General features: G+C 39.3%; 1 non-coding gene across 1 annotated transcript; it reads right to left on the reverse strand.

The window, feature by feature from the left end:
• Window positions 1-5,169: 5,169 nt before the first annotated feature.
• Window positions 5,170-5,275, reverse strand: LOC112731261 (small nucleolar RNA R71). Its single transcript, XR_003167048.1, has one exon. It is a non-coding gene; the product is annotated as a small nucleolar RNA R71 (small nucleolar RNA).
• Between the last annotated feature and the right edge of the window lie 5,877 nt (window positions 5,276-11,152).

Consider the following 11,152-nt stretch of genomic DNA (forward strand, 5'->3'; position numbering starts at 1 on the left):
CTTAGTTCTATAAAGAGCTCTAAGTTGTCCATCCGTTTCAATCAAGCCATATTCAAGTGAGAAAGTGAAGTTTAAGGGTGAGAGTTTTACCCACTTGAATATTGTGTTGGATGGTGGCTTAGGGAGGGAAACCTCCCCACACTTAGACAATGCAGGGTCGACCTCCTTATGCTCTTCTTTGTGTATTTCCACCTCTTGACAACTTCTTTCATCTTCTTCATGCTTGTTGACTTCTTCCAATTCCTCCTCATCATCAATCAAATCAAACTTGGGAGGTTGTGTGAAATCTACTTCCATATCAACTTCACTTTTGATGGAAGAGTCTTCAATGATCTCACCAACATCATTTGGTGTTGAATTATCTTCAATAGCGTCAATTTCATGTCCCATGGGAGAGGATTCAATTATTGATAGGAAATTGTTGATGATTGAGTCTATCTCTTGATCAACCTTTTCATATTCTTCAATCTTGATATGCTCCGGAGGTTGTTGAGATTTCCATGGTGGTTCCGCATCTCCTAGATCTTCAACCACTTCTTCCTCTTCTTCAATGACCCTAGGCTCCTCCAATTGCTCCAATACAAAGCTCGACTCTTCCTTCTTCTCTACTGAATTTTCCAATTTCTCTTTCATGCTTTGCTCATCTTTCGATTTTTCACATGTGGCCACGAAGACACCTTAAGTATTCAAACATTGGTAGGCTAAAGTGTTCACTACCTTAGTCAAATTAGTCACAAACTCTAGGGTGTTTCTTTGCATATTCGCTTGGCCTTGAAGTAGCAAGGTGAGAGAGTCATCTATTGGGGCTTGGGGTGGATAGGAGGGTTCATTATTTTAGAGTAAGGATTCATAATGAGAAGGTGGTTCTTCATAGTAAGGGTATGGAGATGGTATACATTGAGGTGGTTCATGGTAATAATCACAATGGAATTGTGGTGGTTCTAAAGGTTCTTGCTCATAATGGTCACAAGGAAATAGTATGGGAGATTGGTCATATGATGGATAAGGGTCACAAGAAGGTGCTTGGTATGGAAAGGCTTGCGAGCAAGGTTGGTAGTCATGTTGAGGATAAAGTTCATAAGCATATGGTGGTGGTACTTGATTATCACAAAAAGAATCACCATAGCCATTGAATTGACATGCACTAGGATGTGAGTTATACCTATAAGTATCCGGAGGTTGTTGCCAATAAGAGTGATCAATTCCTTGAGGCTCCTCCCATCTTGAAGTGTTCCATCCTTGGTACATGTTATCATTAAAGTCCACATTTCCTACAACATATTGAGAACCAAACTCATAGCCAAAGTAAGAATTCATAAGGGGAAAAGCAAAATAAAACTAACAAAATCTAGTAAACAAGCAAAAGACAAACCTATTCACAATATTCACATATATACAATAACCAATAATATAACACCATTGCAATTCCCCGGCAACGGCGCCATTTTGATGAACGGAAAATTGACGGTTTAGAATTTCACAATTGAATTCTCGTCGAAGTATAGTTTCTAAACCACACAAAAATCCTTTCATACAAAAATTTGTTTGTCAGAAGTACAAACCCCTAAAATCTATAAACCGAAGTATTCAAACCTCGGGTCGTTCTCCCTAGGAATTGCAATAAAGTGTTCTTGTTATTGGTTATGAGGTATGTTTTGGGGTTTTTGGGATAATGGGCAAGAAATATAAATGGCAATGAAAATAAACTAACAACTAACAAAGCTCTTGGCAAGATATGAGAACTAGAAGTCCTATCCTAGTTATCCTCCTCAATTGTGACCACAAATTGTCCATTGCTACCACTTAGTTAACCTCTAACCATGGAGGAAAGTCAAGTGGATGAATTAACTTGATTCCACAAGTCCTAGCCAACTCCCAAGGGAAAGACTAGCTTTAGTGGTATCCAAATCAATTAGCAACTTCTAATTATCAATCAACAAAGGACTTAGATAACTCAAGCGTCACTAATTACTCTACCTAGGCCAAGAGGAATAAAAATCTATACTAAAATCCAACCAAGCATTTTATCAAACACTTGGAAGGCAAAAGAATAAACCATAGTAAATCAATCAAGAAGAATAAAATCTAACAACAATTGAATGTAAGGAATCAACAACAACAATCAAAAGAAACACAATTATCATGAATTGCCTCTAATTGAATTGAAAGAACATAGAATGAACAAAAGTAGACCTACAACAAAGCCTAGAAACAAATTAGAAGAAATTATAACAAACAATAGAAGAATGATGAATGTAACAACAAAGAATTGAAGAGTAGAAGTAGATGAAAGCATGAATTAAAACCTAGATCTAAGAACTAAACCTAATCCTAATCCTAATCCTAGAGAGAAGTGAGAGCTTCTCTCTCTAAAACTAACTAAAACTAGGCCTGATGTGTGTGAATGATTGTCTACATGCCTTCCCCTTCATTCCTTGGTCTATTTAGCCTTTTCCCGCCAAAACTCAGCTCGAAATGGGGCCAGAAATCCTCCAAAATCGCCAGGCACGAGTTCTTCTTTAAAAATCACGTGCGACCTTCGGCGCATACGCGCACAGTGAGCGTACGCGTCCCTGGAGTATTTCGTGATCCGTGCGTATGCGCATAGTGCGCGCGCGCGCCCATGGGCTTTTTCCAAATCTTTGGCTTTTCATGATTTCTCCACTTCGTATGTTTTCCTTTCACTCTTTTGATCCCTTCCTAGCCCTTTTCAACCTGAAATTCTTAGTAAACACATCAAGGCATCTAGTGGAATCAAAGGTGAATCAAAATTATCAAATTAAAGGTATAAAAACATGTTTTCACATTTAAGCACAAATAAGGAGACAATCACAAAATCATGCTATTTCATTGAATAAATGTGAGGAAAGGTTATCAAAATGCTCTAAATCCAACACAAGATAAACCCTACAAATGGGGTTTATCACCTGAAGAATGATCTAAACTCATCTTGGACATTTCGCCTAAGCCTTCATAAAAGATATCTAGCTGAGTCCACTTAGAGAACATGTCCGGAGGGCTGATAAACCACTATTTTATGGTTCATATTGTGTTTAATTGTGTGGTTTTATCATGATCATTACCCACTTATTCATTAAATTAGCATGAAATTATAATTCCCTCCTGAATTTATAACATGTTTGGAAACCGCTTCCTAGAGACTTTAATTATGTATTTTTAATTCTCATTTATTCCATTCGATGCCGTGATCTGTGTGTTGAATGTTTCAGACTTTATAGGGCATGAATGAGTTGGAGATTGGAAAGGAAGCTAGCGAAAATGGAAGGAACACAAGAATTTGAGGAGATAACCAGCGAGAAGTGACGCGGTCTCATGTCTCACGCGACCGCGCGAAGGAGAGCAAATTGCAGTGACGCGGTCGCATGGCTCACGCGGCCGCGCGGATTGGAAAAGCTCAGGCGACGCGGTAGCATGGACGACGCGAACGCGTGGCAAGGAAAAGCACGAATGACGCGTCCGCATGGATGACGCGATCGCGTGACATGTGCGATCTGCATAATCTGCAGACTTCGCTGGGGGCAATTTTGGACCTTATTTCGACCCAGTTTTTGGCTCGGAACAGCAGACTAGAGCCAGAGAATATGCAGAAACAATAGAGAACATTCATTCTAGACAGTTAACAGTTTTAGATCTAGTTTTTCCTCCTCTAGGTTTTTCTCTCTAGGTTTTAGAATTTTAATTTTGGGAATTGATCTTAGCATTGGAACATTGAGAAGAGTTATTTACTCATCAAGACCTCGTCATTCTAGTTCGTTCTCTTAACTTGGTTTTATTCTTCCATGTTCTTTGCTTTGTTCAATTTTGTCATTTGAATACTTTCATGATTAATTGATACAAGGATTATTTCTTCCATTTTAATTTATTTTTCCATTCCAATAATCATGTCTTCTTTTAATTCCCTTTCATGTGTTATGGATTTATTATTTACAATGAGTGAGTAGTTTTCCCACTTGATGGGGAGTTGATTGAAAGGAACTCTTGAGTTGGAAGGATTGAAAGAAAATTGTAATTGGGTTAGTTGTTGGATTGTTATCTAATCACTAACACCAATCCCTTTGAACTAAGTGGGTTGCAACTCGTGAATAGATCCAGCATTCTAACTTGTTTGACTTTCCCTTACTTAGTAAAGGATAACTAAACAGAACAACCATTAATTATAAATTAATCTTGAGATCGTTCCATCGATAATAGAGATTCCAACTAATCAACTCCCAGTCAAGGCTTTTATTCATATTATTTGAATTTTCTCAATTTAATTTTCCACCTACTTAACTCAACTTCTTGGAACATCTGATTAATAAAATAGCACACTTTCCTGCAACTCGTTGGGAGACGACCTGTGACTTAAACTCCCAGTAATTTTTAATTTAAACTCTCTGTGACATATTTCTAAATTGATAGGCAGATTTTCGGTGAGTTAAGAACTATACTTGCAACGTAACTATTTTAATAATTTTTAATTCACCAACTTCTGAACCACATCAATTTTTGGCGCCGTTGCCGGGGAGTTGCAATAGAGTGCTAAAGTTATTAATTAGAATTTATTTATTTGCATTTTATTTTATTTTGCTACTATGAGCTGCATGTTTCTTCCGTCAAATGACGCGTTCACTTCCTGATCCGCGCTTGCTAATATTCGATCCTGAAATTGAAAGGACTATTTCACGAATAAGGCAATAACAGCGTCGGTTAGTCCGCTCTGAGGGCGGTTCTAAGAGTGAACTTGAGGAAGAAACCAGCCCCCGTTCTACTGATTCGGTTGTTTTACGTGCAGAAGACATGGCAGCTAGGAGAGTTACCATCCAGGAGGAAGGAGCCCCTGATTTTACAATGCAACCGTTTCAAGCGCATCATCCAGCGCTGGCTATAGATTTTGAAATAAAGACCACACTGCTAAACTTGATGCCCAAGTTTCATGGCCTACCTGCTCAAGAGCCTATCAAGCACTTGAGAGATTTCTAGGCAGCCTGTTCTACTGTCAGGCGTGATGGTACTGATGAAACTTCAATTTTGCTGAAAGCTTTCCCGTTTTCTCTCGAGGGAAAAGCAAGAGAGTGGTACTACACTCAACCTCTGGCAAATGTATCCAACTGGGATACACTCAGAAAGGAGTTTTTGGAAAAATTCTTTCCATCTGAAGTTACTGATAACTGAGGAAGGATATTTCCACAATTGTTCAGGATGATAATGAAACTCTCTTTGAATTCTGGGAGCGCTTCAATAATCTTCTAGAAGCATGCCCCCACCACATGATTGACAAGACAGTGTTGCTTAGCTATATCACACAGGGCATGAGGCCCCAAGATAAGACCACATTAGAAAGTGCTAGCAAGGGTCTATGAAGAAGTACAAGACCACTGATGAGGCTTGGCAATTGATCAGTGATTTAGCTGAATCTACTAGGAACCACAGACAAAGGCAAGGCCGTTCAAAAGCCGTTGCAGAAGTATCCTCTAACAGAGAGACTGCTGCTCTAACTCAAAGTATATGTGAGATGACCAACTTGCTGAAGCAGATGCAATTGAATCAACAACAAGCTCAGCAAGCTCAACCTCCTTCGCCACAGCAAAACCAACAATTAGTCCCGCAAAGAATTTGCGGAATCTGTGCTGATTACAGCCATTACACTGATGAATGCCCGCAACTCCAACAAGAAGACAACATGGTGGCATTGATAAACCACTATTTTATGGTTTATCTTGTACTCAATTGAGTGGTTTTTATCTACTCTTTACCCACTTATTCATACTATTTGCATGGTTTTACATTTGCCTTCCTAATTATGTGCTTTGATTGAAGACATGCTTCTTTGATCTTATATTTGCTTATTATTAATCCTCTCTTATCACCATTAGATGACTTGATATGTGTGTTAAGTGATTTCAGAGATTACAGGGCAGGAATGGCTCAGAGGATAGAAAGGAAGCATGCAAAAGTGGAAGGAATACAAGATGTTGGAGAAACTGCTAAGCTGTCCAGCCTGACCTCTTCACACTCAAACGGCTATAACTTTAGCTACAAAGGTCCAAATGACGCGGTTCTAGTTGCGTTGGAAAGCTAACGTCCGGGGCTTCGATTTAATATATAATATGATATAGTTTCCCTGATGCTAGGCGACGCGAACGCGTGATTCATGCGGCCGCGTCGCAGTGACGAAAAACCAGCGTGGCAAAATTCGAAACCAGCGAATTCTGGACTGTTTTTGACCCAGTTTGCGGCCCAGAAAACACAGATTAGAGGCTATAAAGTGGGGGATTGCATCCATTCATAAAGGGGGCTTTCACAATTTACAATTTTAGGAGTAGATGTAGTTTTTAGAGAGAGAGGTTCTCTCATCTCTCTTAGAATTAGGATTTAGGATTTCTCTTAGTTTTAGGAGTGCCTCTAAATCCCAGGTTCAATGTTCTTCAGTTATTATTTCTCTTCTACTTTTAGATACTCTAATACTTTTATTTGTTAATTACTTATGTTGCCCATTTGATTCATAAATCTTTCATGTTAGATTGGATTGCTTTTATTAATATAATTTGAGGAATTTTCAGATTTAATTTTGCTTTGCTTTATTTATATTGATGCTATTTAATTTAGATATTTTCTTCCTTTTGGCTTTGGTTAAGTAATTGGTAACGCTTGAGCTGTCAATAAAGCTGTGATTGAAATTGGGAGTTACTCCAATAACTCTAGTCTTTCCATCGGAATTGACTAGGACCTGAGGATTAAGCTAATTAATCCACTTGATCTACCTTCATAGTTAGAGGTTAACAAAGTGAGATTAAAATCCAAATTTCATCGCAATTGATAAGGATAGGACCTCCAGTTCTAATACCTTGCCAAGAGTTTATTTTATTATTATTATTTTATTTTATTTGTCATATAACATATTCCCACCTTACTTCCTAAACCCCAATTTACAAACTCATAACCAATAATAAGAACATACTTCCCTGCAATTCCTTGAGAAGATGACCCGAGGTTTAAATACTCGGTTATCAATTTTAAAGGGGTTTGTTACTTGTGACAACCAAAACGTTTGTATGAAAGGACTTTTGAAGGTTTAGAAACTATACTTGCAACGAGGATTTATCCGCAAATTTCTAGACCACGCAAAAGTTCTCTCATCAAAATGGCGCCGTTGCCGGGGAATTGCAAACGTGTGCCTTATTATTGGTTATTGTAAATATTTTATTTTTGCTTGTTTATTTGTTTTTATTTTTATTTTTGCTTTTTCTTAAGTTAAGAGGTTATTGGTTTTTATTTTAAAATTTTTATTTTATCTTATCTTATTTCAAAAATCAAATTTTAAAATTTAAATTTAAAAAAAAAAATCAAATTTCAAAATTCAATTTTAAAAATTTTCAAAATTTAATTTTCAAATTAAAAATTTAAATAACCTTTTAATTTCAATTTGTTTTTATTTTTAATTTCTATTTACTATGAACTCTCACCCCTTTGGCTATGAGTCTGGTTACAATTATGTTGCAGGAAGAAGAAATTACAATGAGAACAGGCATCAAGGTTGGAACAATCAAAGATGGGAGGAGCCACAAGGACTTGATCAATCCTCATGGCAACAACCACCTCCAATGGACTATCAACAACCACCACCATATGCCTATGAACCCTTTCCTCAACATAACTTTGGACCAGCAAACTCACAAGCCCCTTTCCGCCATTCACCTCCATATGACCCTAACCCTCAACCACCATACCAACCACCTTATGAGCCATATGAACCATATATAGAACCACCCCAATTCCAATCCAATCACTCCCAACCACCACCACTTTCTTTTGTATCATGTCCAAGTCCGGCAACCCGAGAAGCAGAGGTTCGCCTAAGGGAAACAGTAAATAAATTTCAAACAACCATTCAACAACTGGAGCAAGTAGTAATTCAATGGGTTTCAGGGCACTTAAGTACACAAGGATCAGCCACAACCCCATGTGGACAGTCTAGTGAAGAGGGTAGCATAAAGGAGATACCAAAAACCCCAGTGGACAAGACAGAGAATGAATTCATACTAGAACAAGTAGAAGAAGCTGTCATTGTTCAAGAAGAAGAGTTGGTTGAAGATCTAGGAGATGCAGAACCTCCATGGGAAAGTCAAGACATAGAGCCTCCTTCCAAGACGGTTGAATTTGATGCTGAGGAGGGTGTACCACCTCCAAAGCATATCATAGTTGAAGACTTGGAAGAGGTTGATCAAGAGATGGAGATTCAAGAAGAAGAAGCACAACCTCTCATACCCTTGAAAAGCAATGAAGAGGAGATTGAATTGAAAGAGAGCTACCAAGAGGAAGAGGTTGAAATTGAAGAAGCTTGCAAAGAGGTGGTAGTTATCAGAAAAGAGCACAAGGGAGTGGAGCTTGCAATCTCATTAAAAATACCTCCCCCTAAGTTGCCATCATCCTTCACAACATTCAAGTGGGTAAAATTCATATCCTATAGCTTTCTAATCCCACTTGAATATGGGCTACTGGAGACGGATGGTCAACTTAGAGCTCTTTGTGGCATTAAGAGTAAGAGAAAGATGGCCAGTGATAAGAATTGTCAAGCAAGGTTCATCATGGTTAGAAGCTTTAAGTTTAAACGCAAAGGTTGGTATAAAGCTCAACTGAATGGGTCTAGGAAGCTGTTTGGTCGCTACAGTGAGAATTCAGATCACCTTTCACCCAGCTAGAAAAATGCAGATCGAGACAAAAACGGGTGTAAAAGTAAAGTTTGGGATCCTAGAATCTGTTCTGGCATTTGTCACTCCGGGAGCCTAAGAATCTGTTTAAAGCTTCTTAAGGGCTTTACATGCTTAGTTTGGGATCCCGGAGGACACTGGAATCACAAACATTGGTGGAGATTTCTGGATGAATTCAAGCACAAGCCACCATAACAGAAAGATCACCAAATGTCCAACTTAAGGACTTTAACTAAAAGTGCTAGGTGGGAGACAACCCACCATGGTATGATCGCTCATTTTTCATTTTTATTTATTTGTTTTCGAATTTTATTTTATTTTATTATATTGAACCTGGAGTTTTGCATTAACACTGCATTCTGCATCTTTTTTTTTTCAGATTATCAAAAAAAAAAAAAAAAAGGCGAGCACGCGACGCGACCGCATCAGCGACGCGTCCGCGTCGCAAGGGGATGGGAGACAATATTAATATGAATAGAGAGTTTCGCAGGAGCAGCGCTGGAGGCATGCCAATGGCACAAATCACCCCACGCGGCCGCATCACCTGGGAATAATGGCCTCCCACGCGACTGCGTCACTCACGCGGCCGCGTGACCTGAAAATCGACGTCAACCGGGTGCATGGCCGAAAGTTGAGTTGGAGTTGGGCTGGACTCATGCTGGAAGCCCAAGCCTCACCACGCGAACGGGTGCCCCACACGTCCGCGTCATATCCCCATGATGGCCACTCACGCGATCGTGTCGACCACGCAATCGCGTCACCCAGAATTTTGGCAAAAGAGTTTCGAACAGAGAGTTGTGCGACCGCGAGGATGCACTCATGCCACTAGCATAAATTGAGTCACGCGATCACGTGCCCCACGCGTCCGCGTCGCCCAACCTTATCGCGCACCACGCGACCGCGTCACCCACGCGACCGCGTCGCCAGCGTCGCACAACCTATCCAGATTAGTGCCAATTTTCTTATCTTTTCTTCTCCGAATCCTTATTCTTCTTATCTTTTCTTATTTCTTTCTTCTTCCTTTCTTATTTTCTCTCACTTCCATTCTATTTTATTTAATTTATTTGCATACTTTCATTCATTGCATATTTTTATTTTTCTAAAAATTTTATTGGTGTTCAAATGTTCTTATTCAACTGTTACATCTTTTCTGGTATTTTCTTGGTGCTTAGTGACTTGTTTCATTCTTATTGAGTAATATTATTTAAATCAATGCCAATCTTTTATATCTATATTACTCTTGCATTGATATGAATTTATATTATCTCTCATTCCTCATTCTCTTCTCCATTGTTGTAAGTTTTCGCACCACTGGTATGTGGTGGACGAAATTGCGATTACACTTTGATTATGTAAAATTCATTGCTCTTTCTTTCCCTGGCAATGGCACCAAAAACATGATGCCAATACCATGGTTCACAACTTCGCACAACTAACCAGCAAGTGCACTGGGTCGTCCAAGTAATACCTTACGTGAGTAAGGGTCGAATCCCACGGAGATTGTTGGTATGAAGCAAGCTATGGTCACCTTGTAAATCTCAGTCAGGCGGATATAAAATAGTTATGGAGTTTTCGAAAATAAACAATAAACTAAGGATAGAAACACTTATGTAAATCATTGGTGAGGATTTCAGATAAGCGTATGGAGATGCATTCGTTCCTCTGAACCTCTGCTTTTCTGCTGTCTTCATCCAATCAATCTTACTCCTTTCTATGGCTGGCTTTATGTAAGGATGTCACCGGTGCCAATGGCTACTTTCGATCTCTCTCGGGAAAATGGTCCAAATGCTCTGTCACAGCACGGCTAATCGTCTGGAGGCATCACCCTTGTCGTTGGTTGCATCCTATTCCTCTCTGTGAAAATGGTCCGATGCGCTGTTACTGCATGGCTAATCATCTTGGAGGTTCTCGATCATACTGGAATAGGATTTACTATCCTTTTGCGTCTATCACTACGCCCAGCACTCGCGAGTTTGGAGTTCGTCACAGTCATTCAATCCCAGAGTCCTACTCGGAATACCACGGACAAGGTTTAGACTTTCCGGACCCTCATGAATGCCGCCATCAATCTAGCTTATACCACGAAGATTCTGATTAAGAGATCTAAGAGATACTCATTCAATCTAATGTAGAACGGAAGTGGTTGTCAGGCACGCATTCATAGGGAATGATGATGATTGTCACGTTCATCACATTCAGGTTGAAGTGCGAATGAAAATCTTAGAAGCGGAACAAGTGAATTGAATAGAAAACAATAGTACTTTGCATTAATCTTTGAGGAACAGCAGAGCTCCACACCTTAATCTATGGAGTGTAGAAACTCTACCGTTAAAAATACATAAGTGAAAGGTCCAGGCATGGCCGAATGGCCAGCCCCTCTGATCTAAGAACCAGGCGTCCAAAGATCCAAAGATCCAAAGATGTCTAATACAATAGTAAAA

Source organism: Arachis hypogaea, chromosome 12 (genome assembly GCF_003086295.3).
Source record: "Arachis hypogaea cultivar Tifrunner chromosome 12, arahy.Tifrunner.gnm2.J5K5, whole genome shotgun sequence".
In the NCBI taxonomy this organism is placed as follows: Eukaryota; Viridiplantae; Streptophyta; class Magnoliopsida; order Fabales; family Fabaceae; genus Arachis; species Arachis hypogaea.